The sequence below is a fragment of the Pristiophorus japonicus genome, chromosome 21 (genome assembly GCF_044704955.1).
Source record: "Pristiophorus japonicus isolate sPriJap1 chromosome 21, sPriJap1.hap1, whole genome shotgun sequence".
Lineage (NCBI taxonomy): Eukaryota > Metazoa > Chordata > Chondrichthyes > Pristiophoridae > Pristiophorus > Pristiophorus japonicus.
Genome location: NC_091997.1, coordinates 9,904,221 through 9,919,735, shown reverse-complemented (window position 1 = coordinate 9,919,735; position 15,515 = coordinate 9,904,221). Strand labels below are relative to the sequence as shown.

At 41.4% G+C, this 15,515-nt stretch overlaps 1 protein-coding gene across 1 annotated transcript in view; it reads left to right on the top strand.

The window, feature by feature from the left end:
* Nucleotides 1–273: 273 nt before the first annotated feature.
* The window catches only part of etv4 (ETS variant transcription factor 4), a 113,880-nt gene continuing 98,638 nt past the window's right edge, over nucleotides 274–15,515 (top strand). Inside the window, exon 1 of the mRNA XM_070864001.1 lies at nucleotides 274–631. The gene's annotated coding sequence lies outside the window, so the exon portion shown is untranslated. The remainder of the gene's footprint in view (nucleotides 632–15,515) is intronic.

Here is a 15,515-nt window from a genome sequence, read left to right as displayed (position 1 = left end):
TTGGGGACAGGTCTGCAGCAAATAGCTTGGGATACCTGTGAACTGATTATTAACTTATTGAAGAAACTATAACTAAGAAACTTGATATAGAAACTCTGTTTTGCAAAATGCCATTCTAAAGAAATCCCAGTTAGGCCTCCCTAAAAAAAATAGATGGTTTAATATATTTTGTCTGAGTAAATACTCACTTCCACTGCTTCCAGATTTTATGAATGATCCCTTGAAGGTTTTTTTTGTGAATGAGAGGCCATGGCAGAGGATCAGAACTATGAATGGAACAGAGCGCCTGGATTTTGATTGGCTCCTGAGCTGGGGTGGGTGTTCCACCTCCAGGTAATATAACACCTCGATTCTCACCTCTCATAGGCTGGAATCTTTGCTAATGTCATGTCATTGACTGAGTCAGGTCATTCATTAAAAAAAAAGAGAAAAAAAAGAGAAATCTGAGCCCGTGAAAGAGGAAATGAACCAATCGGCGAATCCCTTGGGCAAACAACTGACTGAAGCAAGAAAAACAAGTCTTTTGAAACTGAAGTCGGCTGCACAGGCTTATTAAAGGAAAACTTTACATATGCAGCTTGCCGATTCCGGGGATTTATGTTGTATCACCCAAAGTATTTCCATAAATCAGGTGAGATCATACTTTTAGATTAAGTTTAATTTCTTGTTACAGCAGCCCCCCTCCACCCCTGACGTTTGATGCTTATCACGCGATGATCTATCTGCTTTGTTTTATTAGTCTGATCCGAGCAAACATCAACCGCGCTGGGCAAAAGACACTGAAAGCTCTTAAAGCTGCACTGTCCCTGAAACACACCGCGTACCAAAATCAATTATCATTTCAATTCCCCCCTCCCCCAAAAGCAACATTGCACCTTCAACCCTCTGTATATTTCCAATGTTGTCTATATCTTTATTTAAGGTTACCCACTGTTAGAATTCCCCCACCCCCACCTTTGTAACGATACTGAAAAGGAAATAACGAATTATGTTTTTTAAAAGACTTCATGTTTGCAAATACATTGTTAGGAGCTAGTTACCCATTCCTCCTCCCGATTACAATTTACTGTAAATTTAATCAAAGCTCAATTACCTTTTACATTTGATTTGAGACGCCTACCTATTACAACTGTCCCAAATATTCCAATAAAACCTTATGTGTATTTATTTAGTTTAGAACTATCGCAAAGCGACTCAAGGTATAGTCAGATGCGATGCTCAGAGTGAAGGAATTATGAACGCCACTCCTTTTCTCTTACTGTTTTGTTATTAGCTACCACAAGCTCATTCATACTTTCAGGACAATTTGATTAATAGCTCGTCGTTTTTTAGTCATTCAGTTCTAAACTCATACAGATGGAAAACAATACAGATTGTAGATTGAATTTAAATATAACTTTTAATATTATCCGGCTGTGGTCTGATTAGAGAATCTGGTGACGAAAGATTGTGCTCCCAGCCATTAAAATAAAACTTGTTTATTAGGGCAGGAACAGGCCTTTGTTGCTTTCTTTTACTGTTATTGGGGCTGAAAGTAATTTTTAATCCTTACCCCTTTATGATTATGTTGCTGAAACCTCACAGCTACATTTGTTCAGTCAGATCACACAGCACTTCTCTCTCTCTTCCTCAATCTCTGTGCCACTTTTGATGTCTCACTGTGCAGATACTGAGGTGCCTGCAGAAATTATTTTTTTAGTTAGGACCTGGATGTGTTAGAAACCAGTAAGAGGACCAATAAAGGAGCAAAGTGGCAGGAAATATTAAGGTACAAATGTTTCACTGAAGAATGCTCAAGGGCTGTAAAAAAAAAAATCAGGCCTTAGCCATAATTATTCTTTTCATGAACAAGTGTTCTGTTTGGAATAGGAAACATGGGGTAATAAATCCACAAGTGATGGAAAAGTGCACTGTCATGATGTGAAACAGACTGATTTTAGCAGTGGTCTCGAAGGGATCTTAAACAGCCCTGTCTTCAGTAACATAAGCAGTTTTTTAAGAGTGCCTGAAAGTGCAGCATAAGTCCTGTAAAAGCTTTGTTCGTGTATTTGTGGATGTTATCGTAAGTGCTGATGTTAGCATGAAATGGGCTCATTGTTTCAACACTGTCTTAAAGGACCTACCTCTTTCAGTAGAACATGGTTGGGTGCCAGTTGCTGTGTGATAATTACTTTGGATTGACTAGGCTGCCTCATTTAGCAGACAGGGTCAAATTGCTAAACAATATGGTCATGGAAATGGAAATTTGTGACAATCTTTTTTTTTTGTCTCACCAATTTTTGTTGCTGTAATTTTCTTTGCTGGGCACCAGTCAGCTTCTGGTACCAAATCTAACAATTATTCCCTCCTTATTCTTCATGGTGAATGTCGAGGCATCAAACCCACTCTTGTCCTCACCTGAAATCTACACATACCTTCTTCCAGCAGGGTATGGTGGGCAGTGATCAGGAGTGGTAACCCTTGTCAATTTTTCTCTATGATCCTAATAGTCATTTTTTTTTTTTAGATGAATTTGAACGATGCAGTCTTCATATAATTCTTCTTCCTGTACTTCAGACGTATTGGTCAGCCAATGATCCCAGCAGGATGCCCTGTTTATAAACAGGAATTGCTCTTTCTGCAAAATGCTGATTCCTGACAATGGTTAATCCTACACTGAGCATCGTACCTTAAGTGTTCTTCCCAGGTGTCACGAGAGCATTCAGCTCCTATCAGCCTGCTCAAACAAAGTATATTAGAGTCCGATTGCATACAATATTTGGGGGAAGGAAAGGAAAGTTACTATATCTAGATATAGGAAGGTAGACCATATCACTATATCTAGATAAATAGAAAGAAAGAAAGAAAGAAAGAAAGAAAGACATGGATTTATATAACACCTTTCACGACCAGTGGGGATATCTCATAGCGCTTTACAGCAAATGGAGTACTTTTGAAGTGTAGTCATTGTTGGAATGTAGGAAACGTGGAAGCCAATTTGCGCACAAGCAAGCTCCCACAAACAGCAATGTGATAATGACCAGATAATCTATTTTTTGTTATGCTAATTGAGAGATACACATTAGCCAGGACACCAGGGATAACTCCCCTGCTCTTCTTCGAAATAGTGCCGTGGGATCTTTTACATCCACTTGAGAGAGCGTCCGAGATAATGTCTCATTCGAAAGATGGCACCTCCGACAGTGCAGTGCTCCCTCAGTGCTGAACTGGAGTGTCAGCTTAAATTTTTTTTGTGCTCAAGTCCCCGGAGTGGGACTTGAACCCACAACCTTATAGGATATATATATAGGAAGGTTGACCATTTATAGATAGATAAAGTGATATGGTCAACCTTCCTATATCTAGATATAGTGATATGGTCAACTATATTGCTATATCTAGATATAGGAAGGTTCACCATATTGCTATAAGCACCTTCGGATGTTTTACTACATTAAAGGTGCTATATAAATGCTAATTGTTGCATATCAGCAGAAACATTCTACTCTTTTTTACTCTCCTTTTCTGAAGCTGCTGACATGCTCAGGGATGATTCCACGGGTGCCAGCAGCCCTATGCTACCTCTCACAAGTGGCCATTCTTTATATGTTAACTCAGACAATGCGTATCTATAAGCCAATTCACTGTGCAGGGCATTACAGCTAAGCCTGACCCCCATCGTCAGCTGATATCTACATGGATGTGCTTTCCAGCAAAGGTCACTGAATAGACATAAAGAGCAGGAGCTCTGCGATCTTTCTCCCACTCCCTAGTCCTTGGGCACTGTGACCAGTTTAACCCCTCCACTGGCTGAGATCAGCTAACTCAGCATAGACAATAATTACATTTGGGACCTTCTTAATCTACATAGCTCAGAGCCACATTCTGTGGCAAATTTACCCACTGAGCTTTTAAAAAAATTTATAGGACATTGCCAGTAATTTCAATCTGTCAGGACTTCATAAAATACAATCTAATTGCCAATGTAAAATATAAAATCTCATAAACAATGTAATACTCCCTAAATTAAATACTCCCCCTTTCTTTTTAATTATGTCTGTGTTAGCCGATAGCTCAATGTTTCTCCTTTCCATCTTTTAGAACTACATTAGAAAATGCTTTTGACAGTTCATGTAAATTTCTAATATAAAATAATGTCCTTTTGCTCATATATTATCAGGCCATGTTAATTAAAGTTCCATGTTCATCATTTTACTGTGCTGCTTGGGGAGAGCCATTTCTAACTCCTTCACTGGCACGTTAAATCACAGAGATTCTGGGCATGATCGTTGGATTCTGACTGATGAGGAGTTACATTCTCGTTTGACATTTCTTAGCTTGTCACGTAATTGTGTTTTTCAGACTTTCTGGTTAAGTTTTTGGGAACGGTATCTGCGCTGTCTGTGAGATCGTATTGATTCCGTAAAGGAGGAAAGCTGCAAACCGAGCTGAATAGATAGAGGATAAATCTGATGGGAGGTTTTTTTCCCCATGGGTGTGAAAGGTTCAAGTGTTCACCAGTACTGTAGAGTGAAAGATTTTACATGGATTTTACATCAAGTGAAATATTCTCACTGTTCACTCTGAGTTCCATTAAATATCTGCCTACTTTTTTTGAATAAATGTTTTTATTTTCGCGCCTTCAGCTGCCTGGGCACTAAGTTCTGGAACTCCCTCCCTGAACCTCTCCACCTCTCTATCTCTCTTTCCTCCTTTAAGACGCTCCTTAAAACCTACCTCTTTGACCAAGCTTTTGTTACCTGCCGTCATTTCTTATATGGTTCAGTGTCACATTTTTTTTTGTCTTATAATACTCCTGTGAAGCGCCTTGGGACATTTTACTACATTAAAGGTGCTATATAAATACAGGTTGTTATTATTATTTATTTGTTTTATAGGCGGCTTCTTTACAATTCTGTTTCTGCCATTGTGGGTCTTTTTAGCCTTGATCAAGTTACATAATCAATGAATATGTTCAGGGTCACTTTTTCTGATTAATATCTGAGAAAGACTACAGGGCCGAGTGACAAAAAATAACTTGCCACATGTATAATAATAAATATTAATATTTTTTGGGAGGGCCAGTTTGAAAAGCCTGCTAAAAGTCACCAGAAAATGATACTGACAATTGTTTTACTTTGAATTAAATTATCCAAATAAATCATTTTTTTAACAATAATATTTAAGCATATTTTTGAAATTCTTGCTGTTCATTGTCAGTGATTATATTCAACCATATGAGGAAAAGGATCAGGAATTTAGAGATGAGTTTTACGATGAATGTTACTGCCCCAATGGTCATCGATAGTTACTAAAGTTAATTAACCAAAATGGAGCAGCAATCCAGTGTTCCATATCCTGCAGCTTTGTGCCCAGACTGTGCTCTGCGTGCAGCCTGTATTCTGATGCCTGGAGCTGTATTCTGTATTTCACTGCCCATCACTGATTTGCATTTTTCCAGAAAGATGGACAGATTCATTGAATGTGATCCCAAAACACCTGTACAAATCCCGACTCCCCATGTAATATTTTAATTCATAGGCTGTCCCTTGGAATCGAGGAAGACTCGTTTCCACTCCTAAAGTGAGTTCTTTGGTGGCTGAACAGTCCAACACGTGAGTCACAGACCCTGTCACATGTGGGACAGACATTCGTCGGGGGAAGGGGGTGGGGGGATTTACCACACGCTTCTTCCGCTGCCTGCGCCTGACCTCTTCATGCTCGCAGTGTGGGCCTTACGCTTAACATCCGTAAGACAAAGGTCCTCCACCAGCCTGTCCCTCGCCGCACAGCACTCCCCCCCCCCCCCCCCCCCCCCACAGTCATCAAGATTCACGCCGCGGCCCTCAACAACGTGGACCACTTCCCATACCTCGGGAGCCTCTTGTCAACAACGGCAGACATTGATGCAGAGATTCAACATCGCCTCCAGTGCGCCAGTGCAGCCTTCGGCCGCCTGAGGAAAAGAGTGTTCGAAGACCAGGCCCTCAAACCTACCACCAAGCTCATGGTCTACAGGGCTGTAGTAATACCCGCCCTCCAGTAATATAAATGGAATCACCGTAAAGCAATGATTATAGCTGTTTCAAAAAGGGGACTGTTGTGTAAAATATACAAACTGAATGCCAAACTTTCATGAGTTTCTGATCATTTTAGGAGATTTAACAATATTAACACAGCAGCATAACAAACTAGAGTCCTACTACCTGCGATAGGTGGGTGAGGAGAGGAAGGTATATTAATGTCAACAGATCTAAATTAAAGAAGACCATTCACGTCACTGTGTTGACAACAACATTTTTTTCAGTTATATCCCATGGAGGGCATATTTGTATCAAAGCATTAGTAAACAGTAAAATTATATTGAAAACTTTAAGTACTCATTTTAAATCAGTCTCTGATCTTTATCACTTGTCAGTGTGCCACATAGACCCAGAATGTAAATTAAGGCACAGAAGATAGATAGTGCTTCAGGTGTGGGGAGGAGATCAGAGATGTATTACAGAACCTACCTTCTGAATACATTTTATTCAGCTTTAGTATTTGCAGAATTAAAAACAGAAATTGCTGGCAATCTCAGCGGGTCAGGCAGCATCTGTGGAGAGAATAACAGACTTAACGTTTCAGACCGATGACCCTTCATCAGAACTGACGAATTCAGATGAATTAGTATTGAGTTCTGACGAAGGGTCATCGACCCGAAACGTTAGCTCTGTTTCTCTCCACAGATGCTGCCTGACCCGCTGAGATTTCCAGCATTTTCTGTTTTTATTTCAGATTCCAGCATCCGCAGTATTTTGCTTTCACATTAGTATTTGCAGACTTGTGGCACTAAAGGGTTGACCACTGAAGACACATTAATGTTGATTTGCAAGAAGAAATGTTGTTGCTTTGTTATAGACTCACAAGGTGAATATGCTTTAGCTGTAATAAAAGTACCGCAGTATTTTAAGCTGAAAAGAGTGGATGTTGTGCTCTAATTCTTTGCAAATTCCAGATTTTTCGTTAGAATGCAATGGTGTGCAGGTCCTTTAAGACCTACTGCAGTATTCATTTACAGGAGTTTTTCATATACTACAACTACAATAATTTGCATTTATATAGCGCCTTTAGCGTGCATCTGATATTATTATGCACTAATGCCCTATTTGCTTGGAGTGAGCCTTTGGTGCAGTGGTAGCATTCCCACCTCTGGGCCAGAAGGTATAGGGTTCAAACCCCACTCCAGACAAGCCCAGAGTCGGAGCTGCGGCTCTGAATTCTGGTTGACGTGCAGTGGGGCACTCGTGTCTGGTGGGTGTCCCCCCCCTTATCGTATGGGTTGTGGGAGTCAATAAAATCCTCCACTGTCGAGCACTAACCACCCTATGTATAAAGATGATATGGCCATAGCAGGAGCATTAACGCAGCCGGTCAGAATGTTAATCAGTCCTTTCACTAATTCACACCATTCCCCAAAGGGAACGGCGAGAGGACACAAGAAGAAGAAGAAGAAGAAGCCCTATCTGCTGCTCAGTCCACTCATCACTGTTATCTATTATTGTAATGTATTTGCTTCATGGGTTCTTTGCTTAAGAATTCATAGCAACACATTGTTGTTAAGAACTAGTTGGTTTATTAGCAAAGGTTTAACAATCACACGACACGTTACAGTTCATCCACCAGGCTCACAACCACCTGCCTCATTGTGGATCTCCCTGATCTAAACTGGCTGGGGTTTTATTGAGTCTTGTGAACATTACGTGACTGGCTAAGCCACTCCCAACTCAACAACTCTACAAACCTGTGAGTATGCATACATTACAATGATCATAACAGACGTTCCCACACATTCCATACTGCAACAGGGAAAGGAGAGCTGAGGAAAACATTTGACAACTGTCAGACAATTTTCAGATTCTCTCTTCGAACGTTGCAGTGGTGCTAATTAACTCACATTATTTTAATCTGTTTATCAGTAGGCCGTATAAATGTGCAAACACATTGAATATTGTTTTTTTCAGCTTTTGTAGAATAATTCATCACTCTGCTTTGAAGAATATCCTACTGAACAAGAGGGGAATAAACTATTTTACTCTTTAAAGGGCGATAAAATTCCACAAGGGAAACTGCATGAAGGGGTTCTCTAGATCCAATAAAAAAGAATGCAATATTCTAATTTGTGCTTTGTCTTGCTGCTTTATTCACAGCAGGCATTCTTTGACTTAACTAACAGCAGGCAACAAAAATATTATCACGATTAGTTCCCATCAGTTTCTCTCATTCCTTAAAAAAAGATCAATTAAAAAAATAATTGTAATTTTGCAGAATAATTCTAGAGCCTGATAATAGATATGAAGAGAATTTTACATTCCTCCCCTCCCCCCACCCATCATTTATTCCACCAATTTTCTCCGCTTAGTTCCTGAAGCCATTGACTCCTTGCTGTGGTACATACAGTTGCATGGTTACCCTCCAACATCTCACCCAAGTGTGAGCCTAGACAATATTAGCAAGCTATTCACCCATGAAAGCCAAGTCTTGGCCTGATGAGGAGTGGCTAATCTGGTGTATTATTTTCAAGCTCCCTAATCCAGTAAAGCCAGTTGCAACATCCTCGCTGCTATTGTGTTGAGATCAACCAATGCGGCATAGACCTGAGATTGAACTGGGACCTTCCCGGTCTGTGAGGTTTAGTTACTCAACACACTAACCATGGGGTTTAAGGGGGGGACCTTTAACCCATAAGTCACTGAAAAAAGAAGAACTGTACCGACTGCCCAGACAGGTGCTTTGTTAGATTTGAACTCAAGTCAACATCCTCACAAATGTTTGAATTTAACACATGAAGTAAACACGAGGAGGAAATAAGGGAAAAAAACATCAGATTGTAATTGGTACCAGGCCAAAGAGACCACATGCTTTTGCTGAATCCTGCCCCACACTCCATCCCCGTGCAGTTAAGACAAATTGCAACTCTCCATGTGTCTCAGGAGCTTTCTGTAGTTTCCCATAACGTAGAGAATAATGGATACCTGAGAGAGTCATTATTGTCAGCAGTCCCACTGAGGGGTTTGGGTGACATCAGAGATTGAAGCTCACCTGGCCTATAACTGTCATGTGAACTCCTTGCTGAGATTACTGATGAGGAAACCCTCCAGGTATATCTATTATGTTTGATAAATGAATCACAGAGAGGGTGGGGGCTGGTTTATTTTCTTGTTCTGTTTTGTTTTGCTGGTATTGGTTTTATGGCAGATGTCGGTGCCCTAATATTCCATCCAGTTGAGGTATGCTGTTGTATTTACTGCAAGATTAATGCTTGTAATATAATCACCAAGTTTAGTCGGCTTTAACTACAATCCATTACCAAGAATTAGCGCAGTGCTATATACTATGCATTTTAAAATCTCTATAAAAAGAGACTTCTCAGAAAGAATCATATGGAAGTATATAGATACCATAACTGGATAAAGTAAATTCAAAATAATACTTTCAGACATGGCATGGCAGCAGGGCAAGGGTCACAAGTTCAAGGTTGTGAAGGGCAAATTTAAGACCCATAATCAAGAAATATTAATTACATAGAAGGCATTAACAGTTAGAATGAGATGCCTAAGAGTGGCTATGGCCAGAACACTGGACAGCTAAATAATGTAATGGGATGATGGCGGGGTGGTGTTCTGAAAATGAGATCAAATGGTTGAAGAGCCTTCTTCATCCAAAGCTATCTTATGATCTTGTAATCATCCTTTTTTAAATAAATCTCTTGAGCACTTTTATTTAAATGCTAGCGTATCAACATTAAAGAAACCATCAGCAAGGGAAGCTATTAAAAAATAAAAACTGATTACTGAGTTATAGGATTCCCATTACTGTGGAAGCTCCATGGGAATTAGAAAGCATCTTGGGACATTTTGTTATGTTAGAGTTGCTATATAAATGTATCTGCCATAATAAATGAGACCCCTCCCGCCAATAATGGAAGCTGATGAATAATTGAGTGTCCAGAGATTTTGGTCGTACACAAATACAGTAGTATCCTATGCACAGGAATGAAGACAAGTGCAATACAAATTACAGAAACTGAATTGAATCTTTCTTGGTTGAGGTTGACTGATATCAGACAAAAGGATATTAGTGTTGGTGGTTTGTGCAATGACGGAAAATTTCACAGAAGCTTTTATTATGCAAAAGCTTTAGCAGATAGTTGGGAAAGCAGATAATTGGAGTACAGACAAATGAGATTTCACTATTTTTAAACAGTTTGTGTAGGGTTTATATTTATTTGTGTTGTGCACTATGAGAATTAATATTTACCCCATTGCCTTGTGTCACAGAAACTCACTCTTCATAGTCAAGTGAAACTCCTGAGTTGGAGGTCTTGCATCCACCCAAAAAAAAACTGCCTGGAACTGGCCATATGAAGGTTGTTCCTGTGCAGGGCAAATGTTATCCCTGCAGTATCTGGGAGACCTGATTTCTGAATTCTGTAATATCTGCATTACAATTGTAACCAGTGCCCCTCTGATAGAGCTTGCACCAGGTTACAGGTTACAATTACAGATAGCAAACCTCAGAATATAGTCACATTGCTGCCCAGAGACATAGCAATGTGGATAAATCATATCTGCGCTCTGGTGTTTCCTGTTCCCTGGTGATGGCACAAATCAACAGCGAATGTTGCTGTCACTCCACAGCCACTCTTACACTGTGCCAACATTTTACCAGCATGAAATCAATGGACAGACTTTTTGTGGGGGTGAAGAACAATCACTCGAGAACAAACTTTTGTAAATTGTATTGTTAACCTTCCAGAGCATTATTGTGTTAAAAAAGGGATTATATTTTATTATCTGCACGTTAAACAGTGCCACTGCCCATAAGATTGATACATAACAAGATCAGGATAAATATGAAGGAGTTAAGCCATTCAGCCTATCTTGATTCGTGCTTCCAGAAAATCTCCTATCATGGCTTCCAACTGTTTCTTGAATAATGATAGGGTTTTCACTTCCACCACTTACCTGGAAGTCCACTCTACATGTTGATCACTTTTTAGGTGAAGAACCTCCTCACATCCATCCTAGTGAGTAGTTTGCACCCATGTTCCTTTGACCCACTCTCAGTTTAAAAGGAAGTGATTTTCTGAATTCACCTTTTACTATCTTTCAAGCCTTTATAAGGTCACCTCTTTTCAAGGCTGAAACCCCCAGATTTGCCCACTCTTTCCTCATCACTCAATCCTCTGAGGCTAGGGAGCAGCTTCATAGCTCCTCTCTGAACTGCCTCCGGGGCCTGAATGTCTCCCTTCAATACTGGAGGCTGCAGTCAAGGTGTGGTCTGACCATAGCACTATAATGTTTGAACATGACTTCCTCTGAAATGCTATACTGCTTTAGCTATCTGGATTAGCACTGTATTTATTTTGTTGATAGTTGCTGCACAGATATTGAACATTGAATTTACTTAAATCCTCAGATCTCTTTCGACACTATTCATGGGGAATTTTTTACCACTAATGTATTTCTTCCTAAATGCAGTACATTATTCTTCAACATATTAAATTTTCATTTGCCATTGTTCTGCCCACTTGTATATTTTGCCCAACTCATCTTGAAGTTGCTGAACCATTTCCTCAGAATCAGCTGCCTCACCGAGTTTGGTGTTAGCTTCAAAGTTAACCAATTTGATTTTGAGTTTCTGAGCTCAAGTCACTAATGTACATTAGAAACATAGGGGTCCCATTACTGATCCCTGATGCATCTCCTCCCACCCCAATATAAGTCCACTGACAAATACCTGCAGCTTTATGCCAATTTCTTATCCATTTTATCCATACGGCTTACGGCTAAAAGGATCAAGGGATATGGAGAGAAAGCAGGAAAGGGGTACTGAGGTGATGATCAGCAATGATTTTATTGAATGGTGGTGCAGGCTTGAAGGGCCGAATGGCCTACTCCTGCACCTATTTTCTATGTTTCTGGCACTCGCACACTTGGAGCGGCTCACGCTAGAAGCTTTAGTGGTAGGCACCAGCCCTTATACGCCCGACCTGCGGTGGTGTCCTCTCACATGCGGCAAATGTTTGGTGCGGAGGTGCGGTGAGAGATCGCGGTGGAGGTGCGGCGAATGTTTTGTGGCGGAGGAGCGCCGAGAGATTGTGGCGGAGGAGCGATGAGAGATTATGGCAGAGGTGCGGCGAATGTCTGTGGCAGAGGAGCAGCGAGAGATCGTGGCGGAGGTGTGGCAAATGGGGGTACGGGACCCAGAAGAGCCAAGGGCCCAGGGGCAGCACGGGCCAGTCCACACTGCAATATGTGTGCGCGCTAGATCCGTGCAGCAGAGCAGGACTCCAGTCGTCCTGGTTTACCCTTGCCACTGGATAAAGCCTGCGTGGTGGCTGATGTGCAATGGTCATCCCCTGCGGACATCCCCCTGCAAAATAGATACACAGCTTTGATTACTGTTGAGGGGGGGGTGACTCATCAGGGGAGGGCAGCAGCAGCCAAGTTCATGGCACCGTGGCTGGCTCTGCTGCACAGGAGGGCAGGAAAAAGAGTGGGAGAGCGATAGTGATAGGGGATTCAATTGTAAGGGGAATAGATAGGTGTTTCTGCGGCTGCAACCGAGACTCCAGGATGGTATGTTGCCTCCCTGGTGCAAGGGTCAAGGATGTCTCGGAGCGGGTGCAGGACATTCTGAAAAGGGAGGGTGAATAGCCAGTTGTTGTGGTGCACATTGGTACCAACGATATAGGTAAAAAAAGGGATGAGGTCCTACGAGACGAATTTAGGGAGCTAGGAGCTAAATTAAAAAGTAGGACCTCAAAAGTAGTAATCTCGGGATTGCTACCAGTGCCACGTGCTAGTCAGAGTAGGAATCGCAGGATAGCTCAGATGAATATGTGGCTTGAGCAGTGGTGCACCAGGGAGGGATTCAAATTCCTGGGGCATTGGAACCGGTTCTGGGGGTGGTGGGACCAGTACAAACCGGACGGTCTGCACCTAGGCAGGACCGGAACCAATGTCCTAGGGGGAGTGTTTGCTAGTGCTGTTTGGGAGGAGTTAAACTAATATGGCAGGGGGATGGGAACCAATGCAGGGAGACAGAGGGAAACAAAATGGAGACAGAAGTAAAAGACAGAAAGGAGATGAGTAAAAGTGGAGGGCAGAGAAACCCAAGGCAAAAAACAAAAAGGGCCACTGTACAGCAAAATTCTAAAGGGTCAAAGTGTAATAAAAAGGCAAGCCTGAAAGCTTTGTGCCTCAATGCGAGGAGTATTCGGAACCCATGAGAGGGCTCTGAGCTCGTTAGAGTGGGTGAGAGCTCAGATGAACAGGACCCCAAGAAAGAATGCAAAAGGCAGGAGGCAACAGAGCAGAGTAGCACTGGGGTAAGTGTAAACCACAAGGTGATAGGAAGGGACAATATGTATGAATATAAAGGGGCTGCAGGAGGGGTCAAAACTAAAAATCATGGTTTAAAAACTAGTATTAAAACACTCTACCTAAACGCATGCAGCATTCGAAATAAAGTAAATGAGTTGACGGCACAAATCATTACAAATGGGTATGATTTGGTGGCCATTACAGAAACGTGGTTGCAGGGTGGCCAAGACTGGGAATTAAACATACAGGGGTATATGACAATTCTGAAAGATAGACAAGAAGGGAAAGGAGGTGGGGTAGCTCTGTTAATAAAGGATGATATCAGGGCAGTTGTGAGAGACGATATTGGCTCTGATGAACAAAATGTTGAATCATTGTGGGTGGAGATTAGAGATAGTAAGGGGAAAAAGTCATTGGCGGGCGTAGTTTATAGGCCCCCAAATAATAACTTCACGGTGGGGCGGACAATAATCAAGGGAATAATGGAGGCATGTGAAAAAGGAACGGCAGTAATCATGGGGGATTTTAACCTACATATCAATTGGTCAAATCAAATCGCACGGGATAGCCTTGAGGAGGAATTCATAGAATGCATACGGGATTGTTTCTTAGAACAGTATGTTACAGAACCTACAAGGGAGCAAGCTATCTTAGATCTGGTCCTGTGTAATGAGACAGGAATAATAAACGATCTCCTAGTAAAAGATCCTCTCAGAATGAATGATCACAGTATGGTTGAATTTGTAATACAGATTGAGGGTGAGGAAGTAGTGTCTCAAACGAGCGGACTATGCTTAAACAAAGGAGACTACAGTGGGATGAGGGCAGAGTTGGCTAAAGTAGACTGGGAACACAGTCTAAACGGTGGCACAATTGAGGAACAGTGGAGGACTTTTAAGGAGCTCTTTCATAGTGCTCAACAAAAATATATTCCAGTGAAAAAGAAGGGCGATAAGAGAAGGGATAACCAGCTGTGCATAACCAAGGAAATAAAGGAGAGTATCAAATCAAAAGCCAATGCGTATAAGGTGGCCAAGGTTAGTGGGAAACTAGAAGACTGGGAAAATTTTAAACGGCAGCAAAGAATGACTAAGAAAGCAATAAAGAAAGGAAAGATAGATTACGAAAGTAAGCTTGCACAAAACATAAAAACAGATAGTAAAAGCTTTTACCGATATATAAAATGGAAAAGAGTGACTAAAGTAAATGTTGGTCCCTTAGAAGATGAGAAGGGGGATTTAATAATGGGAAATGTGGAAATGGCTGAGAACTTAAACAATTATTTTGCTTCGGTCTTCACAGTGGAAGACACAAAAACCATGCCAAAAATTGCTGGTCAAGGGAATGTGGGAAGGGAGGACCTTGAGATAATCACTATCACTAGGGGGGTAGTGCTGGACAGGCTAATGGGACTCAAGGTAGACAAGTCCTCTGGTCCTGATGAAATGCATCCCAGGGTGTTAAAAGAGATGGCGGAAGTTATAGCAGATGCATTCGTTATAATCTATCAAAATTCTCTGGACTCTGGGGTGGTACCATCGGATTGGAAAGCAGCTAATGTAACGCCTCTGTTTAAAAAAGGGGGCAGACAAAAGGCAGGTAACTATAAGCCGGTTAGTTTAACATCTGTAGTGGGGAAAAAGCTTGAAGTTATCATTAAGGAAGAAATAGCGGGACATCTAGATAGGAATCGTGCAATCAAGCAGACGCAACATGGATTCATGAAGGGGAAATCATGTTTAACTAATTTACTGGGATTCTTTGAGGATATAACGAGCATGGTGGATAGAGGTGTACCGATGGATGTGGTGTATTTAAATTTCCAAAAGGCATTCGATAAGGTGCCACACAAAAGGTTACTGCAGAAGAGTCAGAGGAAATGTATTCGCATGGATAGAGAATTGGCTGGCTAACAGAAAGCAGAGAGTCGGGATAAATGGGTCCTTTTCGGGTTGGAAATCGGTGGTTAGTGGTGTGCCACAGGGATCGGTGCTGGGACCACAACTGTTTACAATATACATAGATGACCTGGAAGAGGGGACAGAGTGTAGTGCAACAAAATTTGCAGATGACACAAAGATTAGTGGGAAAGCGGGTTGTGTAGAGGACACAGAGAGGCTGCAAAGAGATTTAGATAGGTTAAGCGAATGGGCTAAGGTTTGGCAG